Source organism: Apteryx mantelli, chromosome 3 (assembly GCF_036417845.1).
Source record: "Apteryx mantelli isolate bAptMan1 chromosome 3, bAptMan1.hap1, whole genome shotgun sequence".
Classification (NCBI taxonomy): Eukaryota; Metazoa; Chordata; class Aves; order Apterygiformes; family Apterygidae; genus Apteryx; species Apteryx mantelli.
In genome coordinates, this window is record NC_089980.1 from 53,500,376 (window position 1) to 53,511,932 (window position 11,557).

Below are 11,557 nucleotides of genomic sequence, written 5' to 3' on the forward strand. Positions count from 1 at the left end.
AATACCTACACTGAATACTTAAAGCTATGCTCCAAAATCCATGTTCAGGTACTAAAACGTAAGTGGTTTGATTTTAAAGGTGACATGCAAACTCAGCTTCCTCCGACTGAAACAGATCTGTGTGTTCTCTGTGCTTCTGTAAATGAGAACACTTATACTGAGGAGCCTAGATATGAATTGAAGACCTTCACCATGAACAATCAGGTTTGGGAATTTTGGATAAAAAGCCCACTGAAGCAGGGTGGTGCACAGCATTGAGGGGCCTACACACTAACTGGGCTAAGTTCAGAAATACATAAAACACAGAGAATAATGGGAAAGAGGAATGAGGATAAGAAATGTCAAAACAGTAGTAATCATGTACTTGTCCAGAGATATGTTAGAGCAGGCATGGAAAGAGAGTTTTATGGTTTCAATATAAATAATCTTGGACTGAGTTTTATATGAGCACCTGCTCCTAGCTCTTGCATATCTCCCAGAAAAAAGGTAAAACTGAGTCAATACCAGGGCAGAACACCGAGAACTGAGCAGTTAGTGAAGCAAGTTTGTCGGAGCAGCATTCAGGCTAGTGTTTCCATTATGCAAAGACAGGGAAAGTAAAGAGCCTGGACAGGAGGTTAGACAATATGTACAACAAATAAAATAGATATAATAAAAATAATTTCAATACATACTACAGAAGGCTTTGTCCCCCAGACCGGGAAAGCGTCTCCCCTAGATTGATACATACTTCCTCCTAGCAGATAAGGAAAACCTCTTCCTAGCCTTTCCAAGTTCTACTAATAGGCCTGTCTTGTACATCCCTTGGAGTCTCCACCACCTCAGTGTATACACACACTATCTAGAGGCCAGAGTACAGTGATAATGAGATGCAATGGGTTACAAACTGCCTCTCTGTTCTCAGCACAAACCTTCTCATTCTCATGCTGCTTGTGGCTAACATTAACCTAGGGTGGCCCATGAAACCTCTATTGCTTTTTATCAGTGACCTGTAACAACTGTTCACAGCTTGTGCTATAAGACTTTAACCTGCTAAATGAGGGTAAAGGCTTCGATGATATGCCATCAGCAAAAACACCAGGATTTTCAGACTGCAATACACCTGAAACATACTCTAAAATGTACAATGAAGCAGGAACAAAGTGCTGGTTTCCCTTAATGCCCTTGTGGATGTGATTGCCAAGTTGTGAATCAGGGCAGTATGTTGTAAAAAGCCACAAAAAGCTGCTGTTCCCTTGATCAGGTGTTGTCAGGGACAGCAGGCATGCAGACTGCATTACAGACTCATGTCCTTGCCAACAGCTGAGGTTGGTTGGGAAGCCCTGCACTGCAGCATTAAAACTTTTGAATAGACGAAGCTTCCCATGCAGATCTCCAGTGCCTAAGGACTTCAGCCACAGTTTGGTCTTCATCATACTCCTGCTGTCTAGGGATGTTGGGCAATTCCAGAGGATTTGTTTGTATTACTGTTTTCTTTCTAAGGGTCAGTGTCCAAGGGAATAAACATGAGTGGAGCTTGAGGGTTCAAAAAGTTGCTTGGCTAGGCTGTCACACTGCTATTTGACTTCAAATGATCAGAAGTAGATAACATGAAGCCTCTGGATTGTGAGAGCTGAAATGCTGCCCTGTTCCTGAGCAGAAAGGTCTAGGATTCTCATCTTTGATGTTACTTGACCTTAAAGAGTCTGCTGGCAACACTGTTAATGAATCACTGTGTCTTAAAGTACTCTGCACCTAATGATTCTCACCATCTAGAGTATAGTTTAAAAGGTTTTTTAGAAAGGGCTTTGAAGAAAGTGGCACTTCTAGGGAGTGAAAAAAAACAGTTAAAAATTTTGTTAGATACTGAAACATCTTCATATTTGATTTTATACTTTGATAGTCCAGAGTATTGTCCTCAGGTATATTGGTAGCCTTTTCATCCTTTTGAGGTTTCATGCTTTTTTGGATTCTGTTTCTTACAGATACCTGGTTCTCATGGTTTAACTCCTGAGTACTGAGTAAAGAATCACAGCAGGACCTAAAAGTGTGTCCTTCTTCAAAAGTTGCTTTTCCCTAAAGTAGTCTGAAAAAATTGTCTGAGGCTGCTCCTTCCAGCTCTACCCAGCTGAGGCATACCAGGACAGGCTGCCAGGCCAGCAGGCAAGCCTCTTGCCGAATAAAAGAAAAAGGTGTTCTGATTCAGCATTTCCTTTTGCTCTGCACAAACACCATGAGGCTTGTGATTACCAAAACTCAACATCAACATTTCAAAGGAAATAACTCTTGCTATTTCTACTCAACAAACAAGTGGGACAAAAACCCGCTATTGAACAAGATCAGTCAACTAGCCGGTGGAAAGTGGAAGTATAGAAACTATTTGCATTAGACAGAAGGTAAAGATACTGTGGAATTCATCATGATTTCATTCACCTGACCACGCTTAAAACTCAAGATCATGTTCTTGCAGCTCACTACTTACAATTTTTTCCCTGTCCTGGTTAGGACTTTTTGGAAAGGCAAATTCCTCTGAAGCCTTTATTAATGTGGCTATTAGTGAAGAGGAACTTAACTACATGTCTGTGTCTACTACTTAGGCCACTGCAATTTGGTATGTTAAATGACATCAGGTAACCTGATGAGAAATGGTGGCCAGGATGCAGAAAAGAACAGACATTTTCTTACATTTTCCTGAACAGCAGGTTCAGGAATGGGACTTAACTACAGGACAGGTATCTAGGCTAGTGCCTGTTCAACACCACAGATGAATTAACCAGTAAATCCTGAAGGCATAATTTCTTGTTTGTGTTTGGATTCTGAGCAGCTTATACTGGAAGCTTTCTGAATGCTATTGCATTGCAGAGCATGAGTACTTAGCCTTGGAAAACACTGTTGATGGGATACTTCCGTCCTTTGCTCAGCGTGGCTCATCTCCAAGTCATGGACTACGTCATCATCTTTGGGATCCAGCGTCTCTGTGCCATTCAGTATTTAGCAATTCTGACAAAAGCCAAACAGAGGGCTGGGAACCATTTTTCTCAAGGGAAAAAATGTCTTTTCATTGTTGGGCTTTCCCTGTGCCTGGGCATGTTAGATTTCATTATTAATCCTGACACAGACCTCGTACTCAAACCATGTCTAAATAAAGCCCTCATAATAAATCAGGATTTATTATTCTAATCTCGTATAGGTCATACAGTGGTGTACAACAGTACAAATGTAGGGCCCTAACCTACAATCCTTAAGGCAGCCAAAGCTTCCATTGGTTTCAAATAAAGTAATGGCTATGCATCAAGGGCAGGATGTAATCCTCACAAACTAATCGGAGTAATGAAAGTAGCTTTAAAGCAAGAAAATTGGGGTTTGATATTTTCAGCTGATATATTTGGCCAGAAGAAAATTGTCTAGAATTAAATATGTTACTCAGTGAATGGAAGATTGAAAGAGACAGATTTTGTGAACCACAAGCATCAGAATGTCAGCATCTTTGTTTCATTTTGGAGTTCTGTCTCTATCTGGTGGTTATAAACGGATTTCAGGCTCTCCCGCAGACTTCCCCATTGCACAACAGGAGCAGATTTGAGCTTGGAGAAGCTGTCTGCATTCCAGACTGGTCAGAAGTCTTCAAAAACCTGAAATTTCTGTCCATAGTCAATGTTCCTTGGGGTTTAAAACAAGACTCAGCAATCTGCAGGTCTAAGATTGAAAAGCACCAAAAAGGCTTTGTTGCTTTTCATTGCTTAAATAGTTCTGTGCAGCCTTCAGTTTCCTGGGTACCTCCATAACTTGGGAGACTACTTTAAATCCACGTTAGCTCAAGTGGAATGTATTTTCCCCTTTGGTAGCCTTCTCTGCTGTCTCTGACTTAGGATTTACCCTCTTCTTTGCACTCTGCCCCCCACCCCCTCTGCTGGAAAAAAACAAACAAACATAAAACAGGCACTAAAACTGCTGGGTATTTCCCTTCAGTGGGGATTCCCTCAGATATCTCAGTCAGCTGGGTATGAGCTGACTGAAAAAGGGAGGTAGACTAAAGGCAGACCCACAAAAGAGGGAGGTGGATTAGACTGCTAAGGATCACTTGCACAGTGTCTGGGGTTTCATATAATCTATAATGCATCCTTGCAGGGAGTGTGTCTTCTCTTTATCAGAACCTTGATGAATACAGAATAAAAGCCCATTTAAATAGGTATGACTTTAGCTACATCCAGTAAAGGATAAATTAATTCATTCTCCTCCCTTGGCTTCTGATACTTAGACATTATGAAGTGTCTGGCTCACAGTCAATAAAGTCCCACATGTTAGACATTAACTTATCTGTTTCAGCCCTGATTGTCTGCTAGTTCCAGCAGCTGAAAATTCAGCTCTGGAAGCAAAAATACCTGAGTCTTGCTGAAACCTGCAGAAGTCAATACCTGATGAGGACTTTTAACTCCAGCATCCTAAATCTGCTCCAAGGAGTACTGACGTCCAGATTAGCTCAGAGGATTGTACAGTGTTAGGGAGCGGGCTCAGATGTCCAGAGGAGCTTTACAGCAAACTTACGCCCAACATTTGGGCTTAACGCAGAGGATTCAGTCAACAGGCCACCCCCCCCCCCCATATATGCATTTGTATGCACATATCGTATGTTTATATGCATATATTTGGGCTATGATTTTGCTGCTGCAGGCTGACTTGCCCAAGCCGTTGGCTCCACCCGCGGCCCAAGGATTCAGACACCCCTGCAGCTCCACCTCAGGGAGCCGGCACCTCACCTGGGGTGAGGGGAGGGCGCCGTCGACAGCCCCCTGCACTGACCCCCTCCGAGGCGGCTCCCTGTCAGCAGAGAGGAGGCGAGGACGCGCGGCCGCACCTCGGCTTCAGCCGCCGGCCCGGCCCGGCCCCCTCGGCCAGCGCGGGCGGCGGGGGACCGCGCTCATGGCGCCCCCCAGCCGCGGCCCTGAGGGCGGCGGGGACCGGAGAGGGCGCCCCGGGGCCGGACAGGCGGCGGGAGGCCGGCTCCGCGCCTCGGGCAGCGCCGGGGCCGCACTCCGCCGGCTCCCGGCAGCGCGGCGCCCCCTGGTGGCGCAGCGCAGCCGCTGCGCGGCGCCCGCCGCGGTGCCGGCCGGAACCGGGCGGTGGTGGCGGCGGGGCGGGGGGCAATGGCCGGTTTTGCTGCCGTGTTGCTGTTCTGCGAGCACGGCTGCTGCCTCTAATACTGCTTAGGCGCTGCTCTGTGAAAGGAAGATTAGGAGTGGGAGGAGCTTTACCAGCTGTTTGATGTTTTAAAATTGCTTTTTTTTTTTTTTTAATTTTTAGGGCTGCATGGTGAGCTTAACAGCTTCTATTTAAAACTTTTAAGGCAGAGCACCTGGGTCTCTTAGATCTGAGGGCGCGCTGCAGTGCCCAGCTTGCCCCGAGACCCCTGCGCTGGCTCCTCGCAGCGGCAGCACCCAGACCAGCCAGGTTAACGTGCCGTAGTTACGCCAGCGTACACTACAGATGCGTTCATTTTCTATACTCATAGTGAGTCTGAATCTGAAGAGAACAAGGAAACTAATCCATGTTCTATGGGCAGTTTGTTATTTTTAAGACTGTAAAGAAAACAAAAAGATGAGCATTTCAAGAAGGAGCCAGACGTGGAGGCTGATTTCATGCAGTGGAAGAAGCTGCGCTGGGCCCCCTTCCTCCCTGGTACAGGAGCAAATAAACCCTCCTGGTTCTGCTCCCTGCTGCCCGGCCGCAGCTGCAGGGTGATGTGTCCTACCGCAGCTCTGTGAACTCCCTGGGCTATTCCCCCAGGCCTCTCCATAATTCCTGCTTGACTCACAGTGCTGTGGGCTAGGCTTTAAGCTCTTTGGAGCGCGTGTGTTTCTTGTCTGGGTTTAGTTGCAGGCACATGCACATGCATATACAACATTCAGAGTTACACAGGAGCCAGGAGTCCAGACAAGCAGTTGACTTGTTTCTGCTGATCACCTGGAAGGAATGATTGAAAGGAGATTGCAGCTTCTTTTTTTTTTTTTTTGTACCTCTGTCTGTCCTGAGGACATCTGCTTTTCTGTATTGCCTGCCTCTGAAGATGCCTGTTTTCTGCATGAAGCCCTTCTGGAGGAGAAACAGAAAAGTTAACGTAGGTTCATGTCCTTGAGCCAGCTGCATTTAGACAGGCAGCTTCCTGTCCCAGCCAGCAGCTTTTCCAGATTTACTTTTGTTGCAAAGCAATAATCAGAGTAGCCTAGTTCTTTGTTCTGATTCCTTCTAAAGCAATTTATTTGTTCATAAATTGTGACTCAGTGGCAAAAATCAGTCGTGCTTCATCTCTCCTCTTCCTTAACATCATTAGAATACGTTTCTGTGAAAAATATATTTAATAGTAGCTGATTTAGCAAAGTGTTGTTTTTGTTGGTGGAAAAGTTCCAATAATATATTGTACATTTCTAAATTGAATTACTTTTGCTTCTGACATAGTAAAATAAAAGATGGTCATTCCATGAATTTAATGATCATGCAAACCACATGTTTGCTTATACTGTGGTAGAACTTTGAATACATTAGACATCAAATGGCCCAGCTGGATAAATCGGGTGAGTGGATGGAACACAGCAGAGAGCTCTGAAAGTGTGAAAAAAGGAGAAAGTTCGAAGAAATAAAGCTGCAGATGTTATTATATGAACTAGATAAAAGAAAATCAAGCCTGCTAGCAGAAAGTAAGTACTATGCAGTTCTCTTAACCTTTGGGAAGTTTCTGTAAAATTCTTTAAAACAAGTGGTTATACTTCCTCCATAAACTCTCAGATTAAAAATTAGAGTTTGAAGCCATCATCACGCAGATAGTAAAGCATTTGTTTGTCTTTCTATTTCTTTTCAGAAACCTGCCTCTATGCAAGTTTATTATAATAATAAATAATAAGATATTATGTCAATTATTTAAAAATTGGGAAATGGTGGAATTAAGATTGTCAGTGCAAGCTTAATTTGAACCCCATTTGCAAATGCTTTTTGGTGTTGTCTTTAGTGACTGCTTTTTCCCCAGGACCTTCGTTTCTGTCAGAGGACAGGGTGGACAGTGCAACAAGTGTTCGGGAAGGAACCAAAGTTAATAGGGAGTAATGCACTTGTTTGTAGGATATAAAGCGTATGAGAATTGGTGTTTGGCAAAATAAGGGTTCGTCTTAGGACACGTCAGAAGGTCTTTGTAATTGCAGGCTGCTTGTCCTGAGCATCGTATAGAGTATTCTGGTGAGCGTAGGATAAAGAGAGCTGAGGAGCTTTGCAGAGAGGATGGAAACTGCCCAGTGCATCATGCTGTAAAGGGCAAAGAGAAAGAATGATTTAACAGCTGGGATGGAGGGTCGGGAGTAGGTATTTATCCTGGACATACTTCTGTCACCTCCTGCCATGCTGTCTGTAGTTTATTTTGGAGAAAACTCCTGTATAATACAATGGCAGATTTCCAGTCCTAGAAATAGAACAGACAACATGCAGTAAAAAGTCATTTTTGCTGTTAAGACATACCATGAAATGTGTTCCTGTATGCAACTATATTTGCTTCCTCTTAATTATGCCATTGCAGAGAATGTTCTGTCGGAAACTGCTGTCTTTTGTCTTAATTTCTCAAATTTTGATGTCCCAGAGTTGAAAAAGTCTAAATCTCAACTAGGCAAAGGTAGTACAGCCACTTGAGTAATGAATAGAAGATACATACATAATTTCAAAATACTTCAATGAAAGAAAATGAGCAGCTGAATTTGAGTCTGATTAATCAGTAAGAAGAATTTTGAGATATGCATGATCTGATTTGTGTGCATTAAAGAAACTTTTGCTGGTGGGATCACTAACAAAGCTAAAATCAAAAGTGCTAAGTGATAATGCTTGTTGAGATTGTCATATTTTGGATCTTGTCTCAATTATTTCTCCGGTCACTGACATCAGATGCCCATTACACATGTCATGCTAAGTATTGTTTTTTGAAAAGAGAGTACAGACTGTAGAGAATCACGAATATAATAAAATTATAGTCATAAGAACTCTACAGCACCAGGCCATGTATTGCACCTGGCTAAAAGAATGTTTCCTGTGCTCAAAGATATGACATAAAAGTATAAAGATATGAAGGAAAAAATTTTTCCAGGACTGTATCTTTGAAGGTAGAGTATGCAGACCTCTGTCTGTATCTTCAGACAGCTGTGATTCTAATTTAGTTAGGATCCTCCCAAATCTATTCCAGCAGCTTACCTGTTTTACTGTGTTTATGTTTATCAATAAATTTGAATTAAAAGAGGCAAAATAGTCATGTGAGAGAAAGATTGCAATAAAAAAGACAGTGTGACCTGATAGTCAGAAGTGAGTTTGGGAGTCGGTCTCATGCATAGATTTGTATAAAAAATCAGTTGCACAAGCAAAGTTTAGTCTTTCAGATGTTTTCATTGAGACATACTAAATGTAGATTAATTTCATCTGTTTAGTTTTTAGAACTTTGTAAAAATAAGGTAGTTTTTATCAAATGGTGTGAAAAAATGAAAGGTAGTTATTTGTGCAGTATGTTCTCTTTATAAAAACATTATAATAATGGCATATCAAAAATGATTTTAATGTTAGAAGACATAAGGTTTACTTTGGAAAAAAGTAACTTTTCATTAAAAAATAATGCAACCATCTCTCCTTTTATGCTTTCTATTAAAAGCATAATAATTCACTGTAAAATGCAGTGATTAATGAAGAGAAGATAAAAATGTTTCTAACACATTTTATGTTTTTTATAAGAGAAATATTATGCCTGTGTATGCAAAGTGGTTAATGAGCCCAGAAACTCAGATGCAGGCCCAAATTCCATTTTTTCTGAGCACGATGGACTGCCCGTTATTCAGGAGGATTCCACGAGTAAAGATGCAACAGTCTGACTTAGTGAATTAGGTTTCATTTTTCGTTTTTCTGTTTTTATTAGCTTCAACCACTTTTTTCATGATTTTTACATTTAAGCATTTTTATAAGGTAATTTTTTGTTAACTTTTCTAATACACAATCTGGGCATTTCTAAATTCTGTAAGACTGCACACTGCCTGAATGTTACAAAGAAGCTTGAGCATCACTAGAAATCAAACAGGTAAATTTACCAACAATGTGACAGCTTGTCTTTTTGGGCAGGAAGAGATGATGTTGATTTTTTTTTATCCCCCAGTTCAGGGCCATATTTCTGTCTTGGAAGTCACTGTGTATATATTGTTTTCACTCAAGTTACGACAACATACTGGCTGAAGATCTGATTCAGTATGAATTCCTGAACGTAGTCAAGGCAAATTTTGTCCAGTAATTTGTAATAAGAATACGAACTAATCTAGTCATTGCATATATATTCTGTGTCTATCCACTCACATGATCATGGAGAATATATTTCACATTCTCATTTGAATTCCACATAAACCTCCAAATTCCATACAATTACAGTAAGCCCATGTAATAACTATAAGTGACCTTTCCCAGTTTCAGTCTAAGTATTTTTGGTTGTCTAATTGGTAAGAATAAGCAGAACCAAATACGCATTTCGGTCAGTTCTTGGAATGACTGCTGCTCTGCAGGAGCAGCCACTAAAATAAAAATAAGCTGCATTAACATGCATGGATGCACATATGCTAAAAGGAAAGAAAAAAAAAAAGTAATCAGATCATGAACTGGTTTAAATATACCATTATTTTCAGTACGGCCCTTCCGGCAAGTGTTGTCTGGGAAAGACAAACACATTTATTTCTGGAAGGTGCTCAGACTGTGGAGTGAGTTGAATCAAAGAAGAATCTACCAACTTCTTCTTACATCCTTGCATTACTGGTATATTTTTTCCAAACTTGGGAACATATGTAGACTTGAGTAGGTCTTTACTGTTACACAGCTCTTCTAAGAATACAGAGCATCAAAGGTTACCTGATCTATTTTCAGCATCTGCATGTGTCTGTATTATTGGATACCTCAATATGACTAGAAAAAGATTTTCCACAACTACACAAAGCAAAGATCTGTCAATTGGTAATTTACAGGTGATCTTCAAAGAAAAAGTAACTTTTAGAATGTGCTGAATGTGCCTAATCACAGAGTGTCACTGTTTACTTCTGGATCAAATGAAAGAAATTTTTTATAAACTCTCATGCACACAGACACCCCATCTTCTTCATGTACAGTAGGGAGAGTAGTGGTTTAGATTGTCCATTTTTCCTTTCAGGTTTGAATTTTGCATATATCCAACTACCGGAAGTCTTGGAGGAAGAAAAAAATGTTGATAATGATACCTGATCTTACATTTACCTTTTCATTACCACCCTCGAAATAAGGTCAGCACTATAATTCAAGTGTTAATTAACATTTGTCTGTTTGGGAAAAGTACCTTTTGATATATGGAATCATAATTTATAATACTTATTATTAGCACTATTATTAAGTGCCTGTTCTGTGCATGAGCTTTCAAGTCACTGCCCCTGCTTTTAAAAGGCATATGTGTATAGTAACTGGAGGCAGCTGCAGGCCACTTATAGAGGAAACGGTCTATTAGTATGATTAGTAAAAAGGTATTTTTTCCTCTGGACTTAACAGATCTAGTAGCATCTCTAGCCAGCCTGTTTACTGCAAATGACTTTATAGCAGGGACCATCAGAGGGTGCTGTTGGTACTTTTCTGTAGTGAGGTATGGTGAAAAAAGGCTGAAGGTAGCCTTGTCCTGGGAGAAGTGTAGTGTGCAGGGGGTGGTGGTGGTGTGTTTTGCTGTTCTCCAAGCATGGTCTGTGCAAACTCCCACCCACCACAGCCTTAAAAGTCTACGAAGTAACTAGAAATGGTTGTCAGTGAGCACTGTCTCTAGTCTGAAAGGTACAGTGTGTTAGCTGTGGTGTGACAGGGAGAGGTGGGGGAGTCATGGAGCAGGAGGGGAAAGGCTTTCTAGGCTGTGAGCATGGAGTTGCACAAGTAACACATAGTCCTGCAACCGTAGCGTGCTGCCACTTCTCCCCCTCTTGTTAGCCACTTGCTTCATGTTAGTCTGAATGCAGGCCTGGTGACAGAAAGGGTAGACGGGGGCTCGGACAATGGGTGCCAAGTGCCACCAAAAGGTTCTGCAAAGCAACATCTAGGGTATAAGTAAGCCAGCCACCTGCTGCAGGGCTGGTCATGGCAGTGCGGAAGGTATCTCAGGTCTGATGTACAAGGAAGCCCAGGGAATCCTGGAGGTCTTTCCAGAAAAAGGTGAGGCAGGAGGCAGCTACCATGCACACCACATGGGGCACTGTGATGGCCCCAGATGAGTCCGTGCTCTGAAGCACCTACCCTGTACAGATGTAGAGGCTAAGCCCATCCCAACGGGTCAGCAGATCACAGATAAGGCTGAGCAGCTGCCTCCCACCACCACACATAGCTTTGCACATGGGGTCATTTAGAGAGTCTGTGGTGGAGCACTGCAAAAAGCTATGTATGATGGTGGGAGGCAGTTGTTTGTCTCACTTTCAGTGTGTGAGGCTTGACACATTGGCAGGCAAGAGGTTCCCATCAGCCACTGGACTCTCTCCGCCTTGCTAACTGTTTAAATTTGTCTGAGCTTTGTTTCTATTTTGAAGTA